Consider the following 24,457-nt stretch of genomic DNA (forward strand, 5'->3'; position numbering starts at 1 on the left):
TTGTCGTAACTCCAGTATAACCTGAATACTGTTGAGAACTCCCGTATGGATATCCTCCTGGAGGGGGTAATGACAGGGCATACTGCCCCCCATACAGTAGCAATCCGGAACTCAAGGGGATAGTTTTCCCTTGGGGACTGGATGGCCCAAATTGACCTCCAAAGGGATCAATCTGGTGAGTCTCAACATAAGAGTTGCCGGATATTACTCCGGAGGAGCAAACTGGAACGGACCACACTGTCGAAATAGTCCCTGGGTGGACTCCTTCTAGCGGTTGCGAGCTAGTCGGGACAGATGGTATGCCAGCAAACATCATCGGACTGACGGCAGGAAGTTCTGCTGTCGCTATGTCATTCGCCACAGTCCTAGATGTTGACGGTCGTTCAGACATTTTGAGTCTATCCAATAGATTGCCAAGAAATTCTACAGGAACTTCCTCTGGTGATAGACTAACTTCTGATGTTGCAGGAAATAGAGTGACCCCTACTCCAAAATGTGTTGGAGTACTTGCTTGCGGATCTTCTACAATTTCCTCTATCGTAATCAAACCAGGTGGAAGAGGAAGACTGTCAGGTCCGTAAAATATTTCTGGTGCCGAACAAGGGGTTGATTCGACAGCGACAGTTGTTTGAGGAGCAAGACTCTCTGAACCGGTCACAGATGGAACTGGTTCAGTAACGCAAGTATTTGCTCTCAGACTAGGATCAGTGTCACTGTCCCTCTGTGGCTGTTGAACTTCTTCAATAGAGGCAGGGTTTCCAGAAATGTTTGGAGTAACCGGAATCTCAGATGTTGTTGGAACACTTGTTCTAACTTTGATAGGAGATTTCGAACCGGTTAAACGAGTTCGCTTTGTCCGTACTGTTTTCGATTCCGGAGACAAAGACGGTTGACTCGTAAGCCTCCGCGAACGACGGGGTTTCAATTGACTTTCTTCCACGATTGCGGATTACTCGATCAACTAAAATATAAAAGGGGAAAGTGTGTTTCTGAATTGAATGAATTTTTTAGACACTTTAGACACAACTTGCTTTTTCACTTTTAAAGAGTCGAGAAAAAGCTAAAGATGACTCTAGTCTCCTTCGATGTTTTAACGAGCCCGAAGTGACAAATGCTCGAATGGACGTTTTTTGTTATAGAGTCTGAAAAAGGCCAAAAGAAACTGCTCTGGAGTTCTAGGCAGAGGGTGTGCCAAACTTTTCACAAAACCGCAGAATACTTTTTAAGGTACGGGCGGTCGATCTTCCTGAATGCTGTGTTCAGTGCATTGCGATCAGTAGGGCGGCCGACACGGCTTCCTAAGGATAAAGGTTATATTCCTATAGGGGTCTCCCAATATATACACGACGGTACGTGGGAGCACAATCCGTACTGGCACTATCGTCCCTCAGGAGGAATCACCCACCTTCAACGAAATCGACAGTCACCAGGCTTTACGACGCCGGAACACATCTCTAGCCTAGACCTCTATGTTGTGCGTTATGTTGCAAAGCGTTGTTAAGTTCATTCAGTTTATTTTAAGTTGATCTTTTTAGAAGTTTGACTTTCTGGATCACCACGAGATGTATGATACAATTCCTAAATGCAGTCTAAGATGATAAGCAAGCTTTATATCTTTTCAACTTTGAAAATCCTAGCTACTAAGGGAAAAGAAAGACACCATCTTTTCTCAAAGAGCAATCAGCACACTCTAATGCACTTTTCCTAAATCAAGCATGCAAACTATCAAGATGCAAATGCACAATGCAGGTGTTTGTTTTCCGCTTTCTTAGTATTGATGCCTACAAAGAAAGCTTTTTGTACAACTTTGAATTTGCTTTTAAATGACAAGCACAAACAAGTTTACTTTTTCGAAATCAGAAAGGGTAGAAGAGATTACAACACTTTACGACTTTCGAAATGAACACTTGTTTTGACACTTAAAAGAGACAAACTCAAACCAATAAGCAAAAGAAAATGTATGATCAACTGTAAACAGCCAATGAACTCTCTCCTAAGATCACAATCAACAGATCTGAATCAAGGGCTACAGGATGATTATTTCACTCATGCAAAGGAAAACTTTAAATGATGCCACAAACACATAAAAACACTCACAGTCTTTTTGTACAAAAGGAGGCGGAATTTAAGCAGAGAAAAGGAGTTATTTGACTAGTACCTATGCTGGTTACAGGCTGCAAAAATCAGAGATCAAAACAGGGCAACAGAGAGCAGAGAACCCCAGCTGCATAAGGCAAAACTGGATCAGCGCAACCTCAACACTGGGGTTTTGACATTCAATGCAGGTGGCCTTCACGGGACCTGCGTTGAAATGCAGAATCCCTTCACAGGGTTCGCGCTGAACGAGAAACGAGAGTTTCTCACTGGGTTCTGGGTCACAGATTGCTAATTAATCTACTGTTTCAGGCCAAATAAAAGCAACAAGCAAGGTACAATCAAAGGGATGCTTTGAGGGGGTACTAAGATCTATCACAAAGGATCATCAAATCATTTGTGAGTCCATTGTTCAGATCATAGACAAATCCAGTGATTGGATCAAGGCAGCAACTGTCTACTTTGCAACTGAGAATAGCAGAAGCAGTTCGATTGTTGCTGTTGAGTCTATGAAACAAACAATGACAGCTATTCTAGTATTCTTCCTTTATGAATAAAGAATGAAGAGAGATGGATGGACTAACCGGTGTCTTCCGTTTGTCCCTTGATCCGGTTTCTCTTCTCTTTGGGAGTTCACAGCTACTTGCCTTCTCACACGCCCAGCTTCAACAGGTCTCTGCAAGATTACAAGAGAAGAACACTACACAAAGACATAGATTCATAAACATAACTAGTTCAGGATTAGAAGTAAACTAAACATACTAATGCAATCATACATCAAAGATACATCAGTATATAAGAGAAACCAAGATAGCTTTATTGATGAATAACAAGGTTCAGGAAGAGATACAACCCAGAGGGCTCCAATCCAGCATCTCCTTCCCAGCAAAATGGAATTCCTATCTTCACCTCCCTTCAAAGCACTAAGCACCCAATGATTCCAGTCTCAAACCAACAACAATTCTTTGCAATAACAAAATTCCAGCCTCCAGATCTCATGGAGGAGAGATCCATATATAGATGTTTGGAGAGAGGATGAGTCAGCTTGAGATCTGACTAGTGTCCTCTCCCTCTATCAGTTCTTGATTCCACTTGGAGGTTCTTGCTTCCACTTGGAGATTTGGAACCTCTTACTCATCACCAGTCGAATTCCCTGAGGCAAGTGTCATTTTGGAAGCTTCCTGGGTTTTGACACCTTGAGAAATGAGCTTGCCACATGTCCACTCTCGCTCAGCGCAGGTAGCCAGTGTTGGCTTTGACATTCAGCGCAGGTAGCCAGTGTTGGCTTTGACATTCAGCGCAGACAGCCAGTGGAGCCATTGACATGATCCTGAATTGACTTGTTTTTGAGCAGTTTCTGGTGGAGAACTTCTGTGAATTGCTGTTGTTTTTTAGCCTTGTTCCTCTAGGGGTAGGAACAACATGTTTAGGGACTTTGGATCCATTAGATTATGGACATTTCATGCTCAATGTTGTAAGGCACAAAAATGTCTATAACACCCTACAAATACCCACAACATCTCCAAAGAAACTTGGTATAATACCAATATGATCTGTAAACTGCAATGGATATTCTACTAGATAGTTTGTCACAACATATGTACTGAAATTATACTTAAAATATGAAATATACGCTATGAGGGTTTATGTCTCCATAAATTTTTGTGTTTGTTAATTATTGTGTTATGCTTATGCACGCAATAGATAAAATATTTATAAAATAGAGAAAAACAAAATTGTTGGACACTTATTCCTCTATGGGTTGGTGTGGAATGTGAACAGCCACTGGAGTCTAAGAGACCACTTGGAATATGAATCCAAGGGTCACACCATGTACTATAAATATATATCATGTCAATGATATATGCAATCTAAAGCTTATAATTTACATTAGTTGTTTACATTCCATGTATGTTTAACATGGTATCAGAGCCTAGTTATCACGTGACCTGCTCAATCTAAGCGTTGGGTATCTTACTATAATCCCTATCTAAGCGTTGGGTTTCTTAGTCTGCATTGGTTCCTGTTTTTCATCGTACTATTTTTGGTACTCTTTATGGACGTAGAGATTGTCAATTACGTAATATTGCTACATTGGCGGAGCCTGTTTTTGTCAGCATATAGGGCATTGTTTGGCAATGAAAATCTACCCTTTATCTCTTAGAACTGTTACTTGTGATCTTGTATGACCATTTCATTACCAGGCATAATCGTTACTTGTGATCTTGCATGAACTATTACTTGTTGATTGTTCGGTTTCTCCTAAATTTTCTGTTCTCTACAGCTTTGTGGTAAGCATTGTGGTAAACTCAATTATGTTCATTGTTAATGCCTAGCCCGCCATACAACACTTCTCTCATATAGTCATAAATTCATCGTTGAAGCTCCAACGTTGTTCGTATGCCGTATCAGTTGCCCAAATATCGAACATCGTTTGTTGGATTATATTTGTTGATTCATTTATGCGTTGAAACACAGTGGTTATGCATTGAAGTCCAGACTTCATTTAGGCGTTATAAAGACTCCCTGAGTTATCTACTTGCCTCAACCCCTCTGGTTTGCATTTTTATATGGTCGTTGTTCTAATACATATATACAATACACCGTTGTGTATTGTCCTCGTGGTTAAGGTCGACCAGTAGTTGTATCTCTGGCTTAATTCATGGCCAACAATGTTAGTCAAATACTCGCTGGCATCCTCTGGAGCAACGAGTTCACAATATGAGATGAGTCTCGTAATCAAATCATAATCCAAATGCAACCGAGATTCCACTTTGCTTCAAAGTGGGTGCTCAAAATTCCTTCTTATTTCAAGAAATCCTATTTTTGGGCATTTCTCTACCATCTACTTAGCTAAGTAGAGATTCTTGGCATCAAAGGCTTACAAAGCACATAAAAACTTTCACATTCTTTTTTCTGGCCTTTCATATCCCCAGTCTATGCTCAAACTCATTCTTGCTGACTCTTCATCATCTGTGCATTCACTCGTCTTCCAGGAACACAAGTGTGTACACTAGTTGTGAATGCGTTGAACATTCTTGTGAAATTCGTTCAAACAGTGCATTAAATCTATGATAATAAGCATTGTGTTTGCCTGGTTGACTTTCTTAGGCCGAAGCAAAGTTTCGATGCATTCCCTTGTATTATTACATTAAATGGAGCAGTGAATGGTTCAAACATTTGTGGTTCATTGATTTTGTTGTCTCCAGCAATTGTGTCGGATTCGAACTACACTCAGTTGCAGTTGGAAATGAAATTTTAATTTGATACCCTATACTTCATAAGGATTGGAATACGTTCAATCATAGCTGGAAATGTTGGTTGCTAAGCAATTATTTCAGGTGGATGGTCGATGAAAACACTAGTCGCTCACCGATAATTTGCATCCTCTCATTGTGTAGGGTTGCTCATTCATAATTTCCATAGATTCACATGCCAAATGGCGTCGGATGAATTGTTTTGACATCATGCTAGAATATTTTACAGCAAATAAACATATATAGTGGAAATTCACACTCAAGAATCAATCTGATTTATTTATGTCATATAATTTCTTGTAGAAAATGGTGTTATTTTAGTTGAACCGATAAATTCACAGCCTAGTTGTAGATCCAATGAAAGCCTCAAGGCATTTGTATATTATGACAATGGAAAGTGAAGTCACTTCATAGGGAAAAGTGCTAAATATGTCTCTTGGACTGATGAGAGAGTGTTTTTAGGGCGCTGATGTTGGACAAAATTGCACTAGTTAAATATTTTTTATCAAGCCTCCTATATCTGAACATAGAAAATAGGGTGTAATTACAAGAAAATTTTAAGTTTTTAAATGGATCAAATTGACAATGTATTAGAGTTATTGAAAACTCTAATCATGTCTACTGTTTAAAACACCGTTAAAATTAGAAAGGACACTACTTATGATATTCAAATTTTTCTTCAACGTGCACAAGAACAAATTGATTTTCACAACTTGAATCTCAACTGCAACAGGAAGAATTACAATAATGGAGTCATCGTTCTAAACTTGTTTCTATTCATAACATTGAAACATGCTTCCATAAACAACAAGTCAATAATGTTACAGTTGATTCAGGTCTAGTACCTAATGAAGCAACAAAATTGCATGCAGAAGCAGAAACTCAGTTTGCACTTCCCAAGCCAATTATCAGACCTTGGGAAGAGCTAGTCAACAACAAGCATAAAACAAGTCTTCGATATGAAAAGGATATGTCCTTTAATATTCCAGACTATTCCAATCCCATTCAATTTCAAAGTGTTGGATTTCTTCATGAAAACTCACCTTCAGTTGTTCCAGATTCTGCTCCTCCACATTCGCAGCGAAAAGTTGTTAAATGCCAACACTATGACCAAGTTGTCTATATGAAAGATCATTGTTTTTATCTTCATCCATGTGAGAATTGTCATAAAACCACTCACTCTTCAAACATATGCTTCAAAAATAAGCCTCCTGCAAGAACAAATATTCATCTTGGATGGATCACTTCTTGGCAATGGGCATCAACAACCAAGAAGATATTTTAGTCATATGTCAGAACTTGTTCTAGAGTATTGAACAATCTTGCAATTGAGTTTTCGCCATCATCTCACCTTGTATCTGACAGGGGGGAAGTGATGTTCATCTACAAGCTTCAAAGACACATCAAGCGAGCATGAGCCACAACTTGTGATACCAAATTCAGAGTTGTAGCCATAGACAAAGATGCCCTTGAGCATGCCTTCAGTTGGTGATGCCTCTTGAAAGAATTGGGGACAATTCCTCTAGCAGAAGACTTCAACATGTTGCCATTTTTGGAAGAGTTACAGGAAATACATTAAGCATTCCAGAGTTGGTGGTCATCCTTAAACCATCACAAGTTGAGACCTCCCTTTTCAGGTTGAGTTTCTATGTTTTTATGTGGGGTGAGACCTCCCTTTCAAGGTTGAAGGTTTCCCTATTCAAAACATGAGGAGCACTTCCTCTAGCATAAGACCTCAGCTTCATGCCAGATTTGGAAGAGTTCTGGGAACTTCACTAAGCATTCCAGCGTTGGTGGTCATCCTTAAACCACCCCCCTTATACCAACAGTTCAGAGAGCACATTCAGCCTAGTGCTGCCATGCAGTTTTGCACATTTTATATTACAACTCTCTTCTTGGACTCATACATACCCCTTCAGATTAAGGGGGGGATATTGGACACCTAATCCTCTATGGGTGGGTGTGGAATGTGAACAACCACTAGAGTCCAAGAGATCACTTGGAATATGAATCCAAGGGTCACACCATGTACTATAAATATATATCAAGTCAATAATATATGCAATCTAATGCTTATCATTTACATTAGCTGTTTGCATTCCATGTATGTTTAAAAAAAATAAAACTCATAAACCACAAATTAACACAAGATATAACCTATGAAATCCTTTCAAGAGAAAACCCAACTAAAAGGTGAGGTAAGTTTGCTCTCTTTCTCTGAATGGGAAATGGATGTAAGTACAAAGATGTGAGTCTTGTGGCCCGTGGGATACTACAATGCACAAGCCCTCTCTATTATCTCCATATCCACTCTCAACTACTTTTCTCATCTATAGAACAAAATGATCTCCAATAGAGTAGAAGCCCTTTTCCTCTTAGTGACCTAGTTATAACATAACTCGATAGCCTACTAGTGGTTAAGTTTGACTCCTTTAACTCTTAATTAGAGTTAAAATATTGACTCTTTTATAGTCTTATTCATCATGGTCACATGGATAACCATTTTTCTATGAATAATCAGTGTTGGAGTGGCATTCTCTCAAATCATGATGGTTAAAATAAGAAGGTCAACTTCTTAGTGGCATAACTCTTGCATACAGAATCTAATTGAGGAAATTATTACATTATTGGAAAGATAAATATGTATAGAATAGTGATGAAAGGTGATTCACTTAAGAGGAAGAATTTGACCCCTAAAAAAATTCCATTTGATGCCTCAAAATGCTTTTGGAAGTTTTCAGACCACAACTTGCCAAATTGGGGCCCGCCAGCAAAAACGGTTATGTGATTTGATTCCTCAACTTTTTCCACTCCAAAATTATCAATATCGATGAAAAATAATATAATGATCCAATATGGATCATCATACATCTATCATAGCAACATTAGAATCATTTATCCATTGTTTTATATAATTGAATCCAGTTTTCCATAATTAGAAATCCAACAATATTACATCATGAAAAATATAAATAGGGACTTAGTATAATTTGTTGGCTAGGTCATAAAAGGGCATCACAAGTGTCAAAAAGTACATGGTATTCTCAAGGTTAAGTCTTTGCATCCTCATAGGTAGTACACACTAGGCTATACTTGTTCCATTGGACCTTAACTTGATCCAACAAATGACACTTAAGATGTTAAAATCTATGACTCAATATGTAATGATTCAACCATAACAGTTTCAACACATGTTACCTACAATTGCATCCAACTGAGTTGGTGAAATCCATCAGTAACATAATATCGCAGAATGAATACATGAAAAAAAACATGAGTTTTATGTAAGTCCGATAACGGTGAAAGATGATGGGAAACTGGTCTAATTTTCTCTTGATCTTAAAGGGTCCTATAAATCAAGGTGACAAATTTATCCATTTTTCAAACCAAATGCCCTTTTCAATGGAAAGATTGAATTCAATGAAAATTTGGTTTATCCCACATGTACATGTAATGGACATCCCAAGCCGGTTATTCGAAGGCTTCCTCGTTCTCTATATCTGCACTGGGTAAAAATGAAAAATTGGTCCACCAACTCATAAATTTGATTAATCCTATGTGTATAAACATAACTCTTCTTTCTATCATGTGCTTCCTTCAAGCATTTTTTAATATGAATCACCTGATCCTCCATTTCTTATACCAATTTAGGCCTTACTATTATTTTTTCCTCCAAAATTTTCCAACTCAGTGGTGTCCTGCATGGCCTCTCATATAGAGCTTGATAAGGAGGCATCCTGATTAAACTTTGGTAACTGTAATTATATGTGAACTCTACCAATGGTAGGTAATTTGGCCATTGAGTTTGGTTATCCATAACATATATTCTTAACATGTCTTCGATAAAATGATTTAATGTTTCATTATTTTCATCTAATTTTGGATGATATGTAATGCTCAAGTTAAACTTAGTTCATAATTTTGACTGTAAACTTGTCAAAAATCTAGATGTAAACTGAATGTCTCTATCATAAATGATCTTTGTTAACACATTAGTTGGATAACTTCACTTATAAATACTTCTACCACATTGGTGATGTCATAATTTTCTATCATTGGGATGAAATGGGCATTTTTATTCAAACTATCAACTATAACCAAGATGGAATTGTTCCTTTGTGATGTGAGTGGAAAACCTATGAAAATATCCAAAAATATGACCTCCCACTTAGACATCAGAATTTCATGTGATTTTAGGAGTCCTATTAGGTGATGATGGTCAACCTTAACATTTTGACAATCAAAATAGTTGGAAACAAACAAAACCATGTCATTCTTCATGTCTTCCCAAAAGAAAACTTCTTCATGTCTACATACATCTTGATCACACCCAAATTTGCACAATAAAATGCTTTATGGGACTCCTTTATATATTCTCCTTCTTAGGGATATACATCCTTCCTTGAAATTTCAATAGTCCATTTCATTCAAGGATATCACCCTCAAAGTTTGGTTCTGATTGCTTCCCATTCTAGTGTGTTGATGTAACATTCAAATACCAATTATTTCCAAGGCATTTTTTGTCATACGCTCCATCAAATTGACCCTCAATGATATTAGGAAGAACATCTATGGTTTTTTTCTCAATACATAGGCCATCGCATTATCCCTTCCCTTAATGTATGAAACCAAAAAATCATACTCAGTCATCAATTCATTCCATTATTGTCTTTGTCTAAAATTTAGATCCCTTTAAGAAAATACATTTTTTATGCTTTTGTGATCAATATTTAACTCAAATATTATCTTGGCGAAGTAACGCCTCCAAAGGTTCAGAACTTATATCAATGTTGTTAACTCTAGGGGATGGGAAGAATAAATCTCTTCATGTTTCTTCACATTATTGGATGCATAAGCTATTATATCCCTTACTGCATTAACACATATCTTAATTCTTACTTCAAAGCATCCATACAAAATATGATTCCCTTTTCCATGTCGATCACTCAAAGGATCAATTCAATAGTTACTAATCTCTTTAGGTCAATGAATGTAGTGTTGCAATCATCTGTTCATTTATACCTAGCTCCTTTGCACTGTAATATGGTGATAGGTTTTTCAATACTAAAAAATCATTTAGAAATCTATGATAATAACCTACTAGCCCCATGAAGCTTCACACATCATGATCATTTTTTTTACACTGACCTATCCATTATTGCCTTCAACTTTTCTACATCCACGAAAATCCATTCCTCTAAGATTATGTGGCCAAGGTAATGAATCTCCCTTGAAACAAAATAGCATTTTGACAATTTTCCATACAACTTACTTTTCGTTAAGAATTTCAACACTATTCAAAAGTGCTCTTCATGTTACCTTTCATTCTTGGAATATGCAAAAATTTCATCCAGAAAGACCTAGAAAAATTGGTCTAGATACTTCCAGAACATGTCATTAGTGAGGCTCATGAACACTACTAGCGCATTTGTCAAATGAAATGACACCACTATCAACTCATACTACCAAAACCAAATTTTAAAGACAAGTTTTGGGTGTCACCTACCTTAATATTTAACTAGTGATATCCAGATTGTGGATTGATTTTTGAGAAAACCACTACCCCCTTCTTTTGATCAAAGAGGCCATCTATTCTAGGTATCAGGTACCTATTCTTCACTATGTTTAGATTCATTTTTTTGTAATCTATGCACAATCTCAGGGAACCATCCTTCTTCTTAGTGTACTCTAAGGTGAAATATTAGGCTTAATAAGTCCCAATTCAACAAGGTAAATCACTTCAGACATCAATTATCATTTCTCACTTTGCGCTTTAGGGGGGAATCTTTTATAGGCCATTTTTCCACATCTAGTCAATAGGCCTGCAAACCAGATCAATCCATATCCGTGAATACCTTGTCATCATCCCTACACAAAGCCATGAGCATGACCCTTTCAAATCCTTGAGTTTTTGGGTTTGACTGCTTCAAATCAGTGCTTTTAAGGCCCAACGTACCCTGCCCCTTTAGATAGATGTGTTAAAAAATAGATTTCTCCATGATGTAACAATGCTAATCAGAAACAACTTGTCCCTTGTTGGGGGTGCACTGGTTCTAGAAATTCGGGAAAAATAAAAAGAATCCAGAAGCATCCTCTTCCAGAAGCTTCCAGGGGTTGTTTTAACCATTTACCTTAGATAAGAAGTTTGAATCCTATCTAATCCTATCTTGGAGATTTCACCTCTTATCCCTTAAGATCATCCTCCCACCTTAAGTGGATCTCGAGCTTAGATTGGTAAATGGATAAGAATTCCTAAACTACCACACTCTCCTATATATTTACTACCATCTATAACATCAAGGTTAACTTTTGGAGATTGATCATGCTCTCATGTTACTGCCTTGAATTTAAGAGATTTGTCATCTTCATGCATTAGGGTGACATTGTGGTGTGCTTTGTGAAAAGGAAGGACAAGTCAACTTGGGGAGATGTCTACAAGACCAACACTATCTTTGGTTGTAATCTCTCTCCTATTAATTTTAATACAAAGAGTATATTGTTTTCCTATATGTGTTATGTTATGTTTACATTCATATATTTGAATGCCTCACTAATTCATTGAATAGAGTACTTGGATTATGCTACGTATATTTTGTAGATCCTTGGGTTCTTTTGGTTGAATGTGTAGGTTCTAATTATAGCAATTATAGATATGATTGAGGCTTACAAGCCGAGAGGAAAGTAAATCTTGCAATGGATTCCAAGTAGTAATTTTTCCATCTTTTAATCTCTCTAAGGAAAACTTTTATTATTTTCTTTATGTTTTTCTAGACCAGTCCAATAGGTCTAGGGAAGATACTTTTGTCCACAATCGTAAATTCTACAAAAAAATACCAATCTAAAGTATTTTATGAGGAAGTTTTTAACTACCCTACCTATGGCAAGGAGCTATATGCCTTGGTGTAAGACGTGAAGAAGTGGAAATACTCTCTAATGGGAAAGGTGATAACAATACACATAGATCACTAGCCACTATAGTACCTACAAGCCAACTGTAAGATACAATAGACCAAACATTACAAAAGGATGGGGTTTCTACAACAATTTTATTTAGTGATCAAGTATAAGAATGATAGCACAAACAATTTGGCTGACATGCTTTCAAGGCCACCAACATCAAAGCTCAAAACATTGGGAAATCTTATGCGCATGGATTTAGTCACCTATGATGCATAAAAAGAGGCATATTCAGAAGATGCGTACTTCAAGGAGGTGTTTTAGCAGTTGCATAGCCAAATTCATGTGCACGATGGTGAGAACATAATTTACTACCATCTACAAGATAAGTTACTCTAAAAGGTGGATAAGTTATGTGTCCCTAAAGTAAATGATTGCAATTGATTATAAAGGCTTACACATCAAATGTTGTAGGGAAATTTGGTGTAAGGGATATAGTAGCCAACTTGCAAAGGTATGTGTATTGGCCCAAGATGCAAGATCAAGTAGCTAAGTTCATAAGAGGATTCATGATTTGTTGTACTAGAAAGCCTACTAACATGAAACAAGGTCTATATCACATCTTACTTGTACCCACTCGAACTTGGGAAATAATTTCCATGGAATTTGTGGGAGTTTCACCATCAACCAGTAAGAGACATGACTAATTATTGATGGTAGTTGATAGGTTGAATAAGATGTGTGCCTTAATGAACTATAAAAAGACCATAAAAAAGTAAGAATCATAAAATGCTTTCTTTGGGCAAGTGTAGCTATAGTTTGGGATACCAAGGAGCATCATTTCAGATAGGGGCACAAGATATCTCAATGCATTCTAGGTTATGTTTTGGGAGAATATGGACACGAAATTGAAGAGGTCTACAACATTCCATCCATAAATAGATTGGTAGAAAAAAGTAGTCAACAAGACTTTGGAGTAGGCTTTGACGGGTAACAATCAAAAGAATCTGAAGAATTGAGATTAAAATATAGTATATATGAAGTAGTCTTATAATAGAGTAGTCCACACTTCTATTTGTAAGTCCACATTTGAAACTTGTTTTGGATATTTTCGACCTTCACCTTTGGATATTGCATATGGACAACAAGGAGGATTGAGGGATGATCTTAAAGGGGATTCCTTAAGGGAAGAAAAAATTGTTGAGAAGATTAGGCGGATCCATCTACAGGTATAGGAGACACTACAAAATTCATAGGAAAAATATAAGGCTAGCATGATCAACATAAAACAAAGAAGTCCTTCAAGGTGAGAGGCAAAGTATGGTTACAATTAAAAAAAGGATAGACTATAATCAATTATCATGATTCCGCAACCTTTCTCCTACTTACCCATCTACTTTTCCTACCATTTTTACTTCACTTTATTAGGGTGCATTTGAGCTAGCAAACCCTTATCAAATATTTTTCTTTTTCTTTACAATAGTAAAATAACTAAATCTAACCTTATAACATCCAAGGGCTTAGATTAAACAGTTGAGCTCCTTTATTTACTCTACCTATTTAATTATCTGCCAAGTTTATACTGTTTGGTCATATTTTCATTCTCTATCTATAGACATAAAATTGAAAACATGAAATAGCCAAGTTTAAACATTTTGACTACCATGGATTGTGGCAAGGATCACAAGCTACACATAATCATTTATTATGCACAAAAAGGTAAATAGTAATGGCATTTTGACTTGCTCACTTTCATGGTCTTTTCTTTTCTTGGGGTTCATATTTTTCATCTTTTTTTGACATCTTTTATTCTTTTTGTCCTTTGATTATTCTTTTAGGACATATCCTATTTACATTTTTAAATTTTTTGAATATAGAAAACATTTGCAAAAAGCAAAGGTATGTACAATATTACAAGGTTTAATCTCAGTCATTCAAAATTATGACTCCTATTGGTATAGGAACCTAACAGTGGCTCCACTTGGGGATGGCATTTCCTGGTTAAATGTCAAGAACATTGTAGATCAGTAGCCTTCTGAATTGTTGTGATATTACCTACAACATTTCCATTTTATGCTTCTACATTATTACTATTTATGATAGTAAAACTTTTAAATCTTAGGGCCTTCTCTCCGGGCTTCAACTTCAAAAATCACCATCCAATCAACTCTAGACTTTTGAAAGTAAAGTGTGTACAAATGATAATGGAAATTAGTATCTAGGTTCAATATAGTGTTTGAGCATTCAACCATTCACTCGTCCACCTTCTGCTTCTGTGCCATCTAGTTCTCTCAAGAAGAAATCATTGTTACCTCTAAAAGCATAAATGACATTGGGGCCTTTCCAAAGGAAATCAAATTTCCCATGTTTACCTTTATCTTCCCTTCTTGAGTCCCATCTTAAGACTTTATCCCCTAGGTAAAAATCTTCAGCCTTGGTCCTTTTATCAAAAATCTTCTTGATCTTTTCTTGCACAACCTGAGATCTGATGTACACTTCTTCTCTGGTTTGCTGCAAATGAATTGTCTGGTTGATTCTTCTTTGGATGTCATTTGGTTCAACCTGCAACTCTTTGAGCAGCTTCATCACTGGTGTTCCCAAAGAGGATGGAAAAACAACCTCCATTCCATAAACTAATTGGTAGGGAGAAGTACCAATTGATTTCTTTGTGGTTAGCCTATCTGCCCACAAGGCATTTACTAGCTTTTTGTTCCATGTTTTCTTGTTATCCTCTAACAACTTTTTAATGATATTTACCAGAATTTTGTTGGAGGATTCTGCTAGTCCATTTCCCTAAGGATAATAAGATGTGGAGTGGCCCAGGGTTATATGATACTTGTTGCATAAATCTATCATTTTTCTAGATTTGAAAGTTGTTGCATTATCAGTGATGAACTTGGTAGTGCATCCAAATCTTGATAAGATTTTGGCCTCAAGGAAGGTTATTATAACAGTGTCAGTGGCTTGCCTTGATGGTATGGCCTCTATCCATTTGGTAAAATAATCTGTAGCAGTGAGGATCCATTTTTGTTGGGAAGAGGAAGGTGGATGGATTTCACCAATGAAGTCTAAACCCCATTGTTGAAAAGGTGCTTCAGCAGAGATTGGTTTTAGTGGCAAGGGTAGAAGACTTTTCTTTCCTTCAAAGATTTGACATTTGTGACATGAGGTGACATATTTCTTTACATCAGAAAATAGAGTACGCCAAAAGAAAATGGCTCTAAGAATTTTGTCAGCTGTGGTTTTCCGGTAAAGATGTCCTCCACAGTCACCTGCATGAAACTCTTGTAACACTATGTCAGCTTCTTCTTTCAATAAACAGTTGAGAAGGATACCTTCATGATTCCTCCAAAATAAAGCATTATCTATTATGCAAAACTTTAAAGATTTCATTTTTAAAAACCTGCTTTTGGTCCTAGATAATTCAGGAGGAGCTTGTAGATTTAGTAAAACATATAAGATTTCAACATACCATGGTGATTCAATAAAGGCCTAGCTGATTGGTGGAGTCGTTATTTCCTCTTCATTATCCATTTCTGCAATAAAATTTATGTCTAAGGCCTGACAATTCGATTCAACCATGAGCTTGGATAAACCTTGGCCTTTGATTAACTTTTTTGGTTTGATTTCTAAGTCATATTCCAAAATGGTAGCTATCCACTTCCTCTCTTTCCATCTGAACCTTTCTGAGTGAGGATGTCCTTGACTACTAAGTTAGGGACATAGGCTACTATATGAGAATATAAAATGTAAACCCTAAAATCTTTGATAGCTTTGACTAGAGAAAAAGCTTGTTTTTCCATTATGTTGTATTTTAAAGGGGCATCCCTCAGGGCTTTGCTAAAAAAGGCAATAGGTTGTTCATAACCCTGATCATTTTTCTGCAGTAGGACTACAACAATTGTATGTTCTGAAGCAAAGGAAAATATAATGAAATCTCTGTCAAATTTTGGACTGATCAAAACTTGTGCTTTTGTTAAGGCTAGTTTGATATCTTCAAAGGATTTCTTAGCCTCAATAGTCACTTTTATGGTCGAATCTTTTTTCAACATATTGTTTAATGATCTAATTAATTTTGCTAGATTAAAAATAAATCTTCTAAGAAAGTTAATTTTCCCTAAAAAGGCTTGTAATTCCCTAATGTTTCTAGGATGTTGTATCTGTAAGATGGCTTCTATTCTTGTAGGATCTATTCGAATGCCATCTTTAGAAATTATATGACCTAATAACTTTCCCTATTCCAACCCAAACAAAGATTTCTTGGGGTTTAAAGAAATTCCATATTTCCTGCATTTAATGAAAACATGCCTTAGGTGATCTAAGTGTTGATTGTCGGATTTTGAGAATACAGTGATGTTATCTAAGTATATTACTAGGAAGTCATGAATTTCCTTGGCAAAAGCTATGTCCATAGCCCTTTGGAAAGTGGCTCCTGCATTCTTTAATCCAAAAGGCATCTTCACATACATGAATGTGCCCCAAGGAGTAGTAAAGGCAGTTTTGGCTTGGTCATCTAGATGAACTAAAATCTGATTGTAACCAGAAAACCCATCCAATAATGAGATCGTAGTTGACCCAAATAACCTTTGTAAGATGTGATCCATTTTAGGAAGAGGGTAATTGTCTTTGAGTGAAACTTTATTAAGATTCCTGAGATCAACAAAAAGTCTGATCTCACCGGTCTTCTTCCTTGTTGGCACTAAATTTGAAACCCAATCTGAGAATCTGATTGGTGTTATTATCTTGACCTCATACATCCTTCCGATCTCCTTTTCAATAGAAGGTAATAGTAGAGGATTAATCCTCCTGAGCTTTTGTCTGAAAGGTTTTTGGTTTTTTTTTATGGGGATGGTGTGTTGTATGATGCTGGTGTCATAGGACTTGAGGTCCTCATAACTCCAAGCAGAAACATCTTGGAATTCTTTTAATAATTCAATGTATTTCACCTTTTCATTTGGAGTTAATGACTTTGAAAGTTTGATTAATTTTGGATTTTCCTTAGTGCCTATATTACACTCCTCTATATCAGATTTTAAGGGTTCCATCTTTGGTTTTCTAGGGACATCATTTGAGTCAAACACTTTGAGATTAATGACTTCATGTCTTCGTCTATTATCTCATCGATCTCAATTTCCTTTAGATTTTCTACATTTGACCTTGTGAATTTAGGTGATGAAATCTATCTATCTTTTCACTTTCTATTTCATTAATTTCCATTTCATTTTCAAAGTCGAAATCTAATGTTATGTCAATATTTATAGTAATATTTACAAATTCTTCTTCTAAGGTCAAAAAATTATTTATCTATTTGTCATTTGCAAAAACTTTCCAGTTTTTTAAGTTATCAGGGATAGAAGGTCTGTGCATAATCTCAACGGTATATTAATGGTTAGGCTGAAATGGTAACTTACAAGTGCTGGAAAACATTGCTAAACTATGAGCCTTCATATTATGTTTCCTTGGGATGATTGCAAGTTTAGTTTCTAGGAAAGTATTCATTATTATTATAATTGTTCCTCTATACAAGCTTAATCTAGGGTCTTTGGTCATATATACAACATTAATTTGTTTTATGGCTAACTCAAAGTCTCCCATAATGGAAACTCTTTTAGCTCCTAAATTTCTAACTAGTTTAAGACCTAATATTAGGGCTTCATACTTGGCCATGTTGTTAGTGCATTTAAAATTTAGTATATAGGCATGGCCTTCTGAATGATCGTTCTCCAGATTGTATATCCATACTCCTGCTCCTGCTCCTAACTTATTTACTGATCCATCAAATTCAAGATGCCATAGTATTTCATGTTCATAATTTTCACTATCTAGAGGAATGAAATTTTCTTTGTTTGTTGTGTTTTGATCATCTTGATTATTGAAAAGCTCTTGAATTTGGACAGTTTCGTTTGTAGTATTAACTACAATTTCTTTTGGTTCTGCAATAACACTGTTTGAAATAGATTTTTGTGTTTGTTCAGCATTATACAAAATGAAAGAATCAATATCCAAATGCATGGAGTAGATAGGAAAGTTTTGAGGCCTATCCTGGCTACTCACTACATATTTCATTAAGGTCTCTCTGTACAGCTTTTTAGGTTGTCCAAAAATAGAGATAGTGGCATATGACATGTCAAGTTGTAAAGACCCTTGGAGTTTGGCTCCCCATGATCTAGACAATAGCTTACCATATTTGGGTGGGATGTTAGCAACTACTATGTCCATGAGAATGCTTTTAGCAGGGTATTGTACTAAGGTAACACACAAGTCTTTGATTAACACTAGACACTTTACATGACTTGAGTCAAATGAAAACAGGTCCTTGTAAGGCCTTGTAATATCTAAGTTTAACTTTTCCATAACTGATTTGGGCATTAAATTGTGTGAGGCCCCAGAATCTAACATTGCATTGTGTAATGTTTTATCATGAATGCCCAGGCTGATGTAAAAGGGTGGTACCCCTGCTTCTATTGGCTTGCTGTTCACATCAGCACCAAATATAAGTTCTGGCTGATCATCAAATAAGTTGACAGAATCTTCATTCTCAACAATGTTCAGAGTTTGGTTTATTTGAGATTTATAGGTTTCACTTTTAATCAGTTCTTTCAAAGGAACTGAAATCTTTAGTTTAGCTACCTTTTCTCCCAAATTGAAAGGCAAAGGGGTTTTTTCTGCTTGAGGGCTTGGAATCTTCATGGCAGGATTTTGAGTAGGATGTTCTTCTTTTTCTGTATTTGGAGTCTTTTTATGTGGATTTTCTGCTATGGTGTTTGGAGATTTTTCCATTGTTTCCTTGGAAGGGATTGAAGTGGAAGGTTGATCATCAGAGGGTTGATTAGGGGTTATATCTACAATGGTGGGGCCAGGAGGGTTTTGCTTTGGTCTAGGGAGAATTTGGAGAGTTTTAGTAACTATAGCTGCTTTGATTTTCTTGGGTTGGTTTGGTACTATTTTCTTGGTTTGGTCAGGAGTATCAGTGTTCTTTTTACTCCTTAAGTTGTATTGTTTGTGTACCTCAAAGATGGCAGAATCATACCCTTGTTTATAATCGAATGATTCTCCAGACTGGGTCTGCAACTGCTGCAGCATATGCAGTTCCTTCTCATCTTGAGTCAAGAAGATAGTGTCCTCTTCATCCAATCCAATCAGGTTAATGTGTGTGTCTTGTTCAGGGTCATCTGAATGAGATGTTTCAGCATAGTTTTCTTGAAAGGGAGGCCTAATATTTTGATCAGGTCCATTCTTTCTAGTGTTTTGATTATGATTATTTCTAAAGTTTGGGTTTCTAACTAGAGGTTCCTGTTAATTGTCCCATTGAGGCTTCTTCTCCATGTTATCTATCCTATCCATAAGATTTTCCATACTCTTGGCCAGAACATCTATCTTAAGGTCAGAGGGTAAGGCTTCATCTTTTGTAGATCCTCTTTTTTCATGCCTAACTCTAGCTCTCTTTGCTAGCAAGTTGGCTTCTACTCTAACTGATACACTCTGCATGTCTTCTAAAGTTGGGGGATTTCTCTCTCTGAGTTGGAATGCCATATCAGTATCAAACCCATAAGGAAATTTAATTAAGGCTAAGTTAGGTGGGGTCTGAGATTAACTGGTATTGCATTATAAATATTGTTAAATCTGGTGCAATAATACTGGACTATTTCATTAGGTCTTCTTTTGATAGTTTCATATTTTAAAAGGATCTGTGAAGGGTTCTTTTTCTTTTCCCATATATTTAAATATTATTGTTGATAAAATAAATCTAAAATATCTATAGTATTAGCAGGTAATGCTCTAAACCATTTCCTAACATTACCAGCTAGAGTTTGAGCAAAAAGTCTCATTTGAACATCTGCAATATCAATTTCATGTAATTCAAAGTAGTCTGTCATTTTGTTTACATGATGTTGTGTTGTAAAAGGTCCCATACCATCAAACTGAACAATTTTTCTTTGGTATTCTTGTGGCATGGCACCAAGTGGGGCAGGTAACACAAGAGGAGCATATCTATTTGCCATGGCTCTAAGTTGGGTAGGGCTAGGATGTGGGGTTGAGGTACTTGGGGATGATACAATAGTGGATGGAGAACTAGGAGTAGTAGGTGAATGATAAGTAATGACAGGTTGATAAGGGGATGAAGGTATAAATTATGGTGAGGAAATAACTTCAGAGGTGGAAGGGAATAATGGTGAACTAAGGGTAGTGGATATTGGTTCAGAAAGCTAGGGGATCTTAGCAGTAGTAAGGGATGACTGTGGGGAATTTAGAATATATTCATCAATTGACTAGTTGGCCTTTTGGACTTCTAAGTCTGCAATAAACTCTAGATCTAGAACTATGTCATCAAGTGCACTTTCAGACCTGGTTCTAAATAGGGAAAGGTCAAATGGCACATCAAAAGGAAGGTCTTCTAAAAGCAACCACTCATTAGGGCATGAATCTTCTTTGATTGAAGGCGTTGGACTGACTGAACTCTCTTGTCTTTTGGGTCTTCTCAAAATCATGTTGGGATTGTCAATTACTGGGGCAGGATTTGGATCTGGATTAGCCCTAGTGTAGTGAGTTCTCCTTGAAGTCATAATTTCAAGTTGTTTTAATTATTTTCTTTTTGTGAAATTTTGCGAATAACTTCAAATAAATCCTTTAAGAGGCTTAAAATAAATATTTAAAATTTTCTTAAAGTTTTATTAAGACTGAGGACAAAATTCCCCAGTATGGTCGCCACTATGTTATCACTCAGAATTTCCTTAGAAGTTATTAGAAGAATGCATAAACTGAGGTAACCACAAACCAATCTTTTAAGTATAGGTTCTAGCTAACCTATGACTCAGAGAGGGCTCTCTCTATATGATTTAACTTTGTTTTTATTGGATTTTAGGCTAGTTATTAATGTTCTTTGAGGTTTTGGTTTTGAATTGAAGGTTGGGTGGTGGAATTCTTGGAGCAGATGGATAGAGCTAGGTCTTCAAGCCATTGGGCTATGGAGTCAACAAATGGATAGCATAATTGGACCAGATCATTAAAGGGAATGTTTACAGGGTAGGCTAGTAGAGAAAAGTGCAAACCTTTACACCTAATGGGTGAAGAAATTCTAACCAGGGTGAAAGGGAACTTAAGAATCCTTGGACCAGAATCAGAATGAGGAGGCAATTAAGAATCTTTTGCTATAGATCACAAGAAGAAACCTAAACTAAGGAGAAATAAAGAATTCCTTAACTTAGATTTGTGAAGAAAACATTAATAATGCATATTAGTTAAGACAGAGTGCATTCAAGCAATTTCTGAAATATCATTCCATGTTATAACATTTATATTTAAGAGATACATAAAATATTATGGAAAAACATAAGGAAAAACAACATCTGAAAATGAGAGAATACTTACTTGTAATTCGCTTTACACAAGAATCCTGCAAAATATCTGATCTTTATTCCTTGATCCAGCAAGCCAATCCAATCATTGATACAATAGAATTTTTTATTTGAGAGAAAAAGTCTATAGAAATGTATTTGAATCCACCCTACATACTTCAAAATGTGAAGTATTTATACAATAATATTTACAAAATATCTCAAAAACAACTTGAGACTTAATCTAAGGAATAAAAATATCTTCTTGCATGAAGATAGAGACAGATGGTAAACTGCTTCATGTTGTCCCTTTTATTGTGGTGGTGCTGGTTGTTGCAGTTGAATTGGAATCTTTCAAGCTGGCTGATATTTGTGGTGTTTTTTCGTTGGAATCTCATTTACTTTCCTCTTTCACCTGATACTCTTTAACTCTGATACTCTTTGACCCTGATGTCCTGTTTTTACTTGTGCAACCTTCAGATTTTACTGTGCAGTAATTTTCTGATGTAATTTATCACAGTAAATCTGTCATTTTTTCCCACCATTCTGCATCAGGTAACTTTACATTTACCATTCTCTGGTAAATTTCATCAGCTTCAGTATACTTTGAAAAATTTGGCTTTGTGAGGAACAGATGTTTTACCTCATGCTCTAGAAAAAATAAGTTCTCCAATGTATCATATAACACTTTGTCTATGGGCAAGGCTTTTATGGACGAAGAACTTGCTTGCTCCTTAGCCAATTTCCTTAATCTGTCACCATAGTCCAGCTGAGTCATGAGTTTAACATTTATGACCATAGGACTGGGGAGACCTTTCTCCCTCAAAATTTGAAATTTAGCCATGAATATATCAATGGATACTTGCATGTTATGGCACTTCTCTTCTAAGTTCAGCATAAGGTTCCTTTTAGAAAGAACCTTCCTAATCTCCAAAATGGCCTCATTCCTATCTTCTATGTTAAGCTCATGGAGCTCATATCTATTCTTGTTGTTCAAGAAGTGGATGAGTCGATTGGCATCCTCTGGTTTATCCCCTAGTTCTTCCTTTACTTTCTAGATAGCTTCAATAGCTATCTTCACTAGTTCAGTCTTCTCAATGGCTTTCACATCCTTGGGATCATGTCCCAACTCAATCACTAAGTCCTCTAAGGACTTGATCCTTGTATCTCTGGCCTGTGAGGAGGCCTTTTATAATTGAAACTGAGCTGAAATATTGTTCAATGAGTTCTACAACTGGTGGGCAGCTATGGCCTTTCCTATCAATGTGGAGTAAATCATCTCCCCTGTCTACTTATGTAGCTCAATCTGGTCAATAGGATGAATGTCCTTTGCTAGTATTTCAAAGTCTACCTTCTTGAAGTCTGATGTTGTCCTTGGCTGCTGAGTGGTAGGCTTAATGAAGGTCATTTGCATATTTCCCTCTTTAACATCAAAGGCTGACATGAGCCTTGTTTGATTTGTAGGATTCATTTTCAAATATTGAGCATATGTTTGGGCTTTAAGCCTCTCATTTCTAACTTTGATCTCCTTGTACCTTTCCTTTATGTCTTGATCTTTATCTACTGGCATCCTAAAGGAAGATACCTCAACACTTTGTTGTCTTACCAACATTTGAGTTTGTGAGGTTGAAGGTTCCTGCATACTTCCTGATGGGGTGGTGGGTCTACTCCTTTCAACCTTTGTGTTGGTGACCTTAGCTGAATTTTTTGTGAATTCTTGTTCAGAGGCTGGGTTAAGTTTATGCCTTTTGCTTGTTTATTGCTATACATCAGAAGTGGCCATCCCTAAAGTGGAAGCCCCTTCTTTGTTTCTTTTTGGGACCTTCTCCTCATTCTGAGGGGTTTGCATCACTGGATGTGTACCTGATGTGGTCTCTGGTTCTTCTGATTGTTCAGGCCTATCAGACTGCTCTGGCCTGCTTGATTGTTCTGGCACCTGTAGGAAAGAACCTTCATCAAGTTGCTTTTCCAGATCTATCAGTGCATTTTCTATGTCTATCCTGGTGCTATCCTGATCAACTAGTGTTCCTTCCACCCATTTTGTTTGGTTGGCATAGGCTTCATTCTCAGGTATGGGATGGTGGATGAAAGGCCCTAGCTTGACCTTTTGTCTCTTCTTGGATATAAATTCCAAAGGGTCATATCTCCAGACAAAACTCCTTTGGAATTTCAAGCTTTGCAAAATAGCCTCTGCTTCATGGCCTGCTTCTCTAGAGTTGCAAATGAAGGGGCCTAGTTGATCTTTTATTTTAAAATTGGCCTTTTTCTTGGCATTAACAAAATTGGTCTCATCAGCATTAATGATTTATCTGTAGTATTCTAGAGCAAATAACCTCATTGGGAGGTACTTTGGAAGTTTGTATGGTGCTAGCATGCAACCATAGATCCTGATTTCTGTATGATTTTGGTATAAGTACCAATCACCCTCCTTGGTCTGTTTTGATAATTGTAGGACCCTCTTAATGTCTACACTGATTCTTGGAGGAGGGCTTCATGTTAGCATTGTTACAATTGGGTACACAAATAGGTCAATGAAGTCAACATATGAATATGGGGACTGGTATTTATGGATCAATGGAGTCCAGAAGATGACTGATCTGGGCTGACCCTTTGTATCAAGTTTCTGCAAGGTGAATGGAAATTTGTCTAACTGGTAATATAGAAAAAGGTGATATAAAACATAGGAATACTTGAAAACTCTTTCATTGCTCATTCTGAGGAACTGTTCATGCATCCTATCAGCTATGAATTGAGCATAGTCATATATGACAACAGGAGGCTACCCTGGAGTGTAGATGGACATGAAAGATAGGACTATCTCATTAATGAATTCACTGGTGGTATAACCTAGGACACTAGATATCATAGCCACAA

This window comes from Pinus tabuliformis, chromosome 6, assembly GCF_031772625.1.
Source record: "Pinus tabuliformis cultivar Carrire ecotype Pingquan chromosome 6, CPIR1, whole genome shotgun sequence".
Classification (NCBI taxonomy): domain Eukaryota; kingdom Viridiplantae; phylum Streptophyta; class Pinopsida; order Pinales; family Pinaceae; genus Pinus; species Pinus tabuliformis.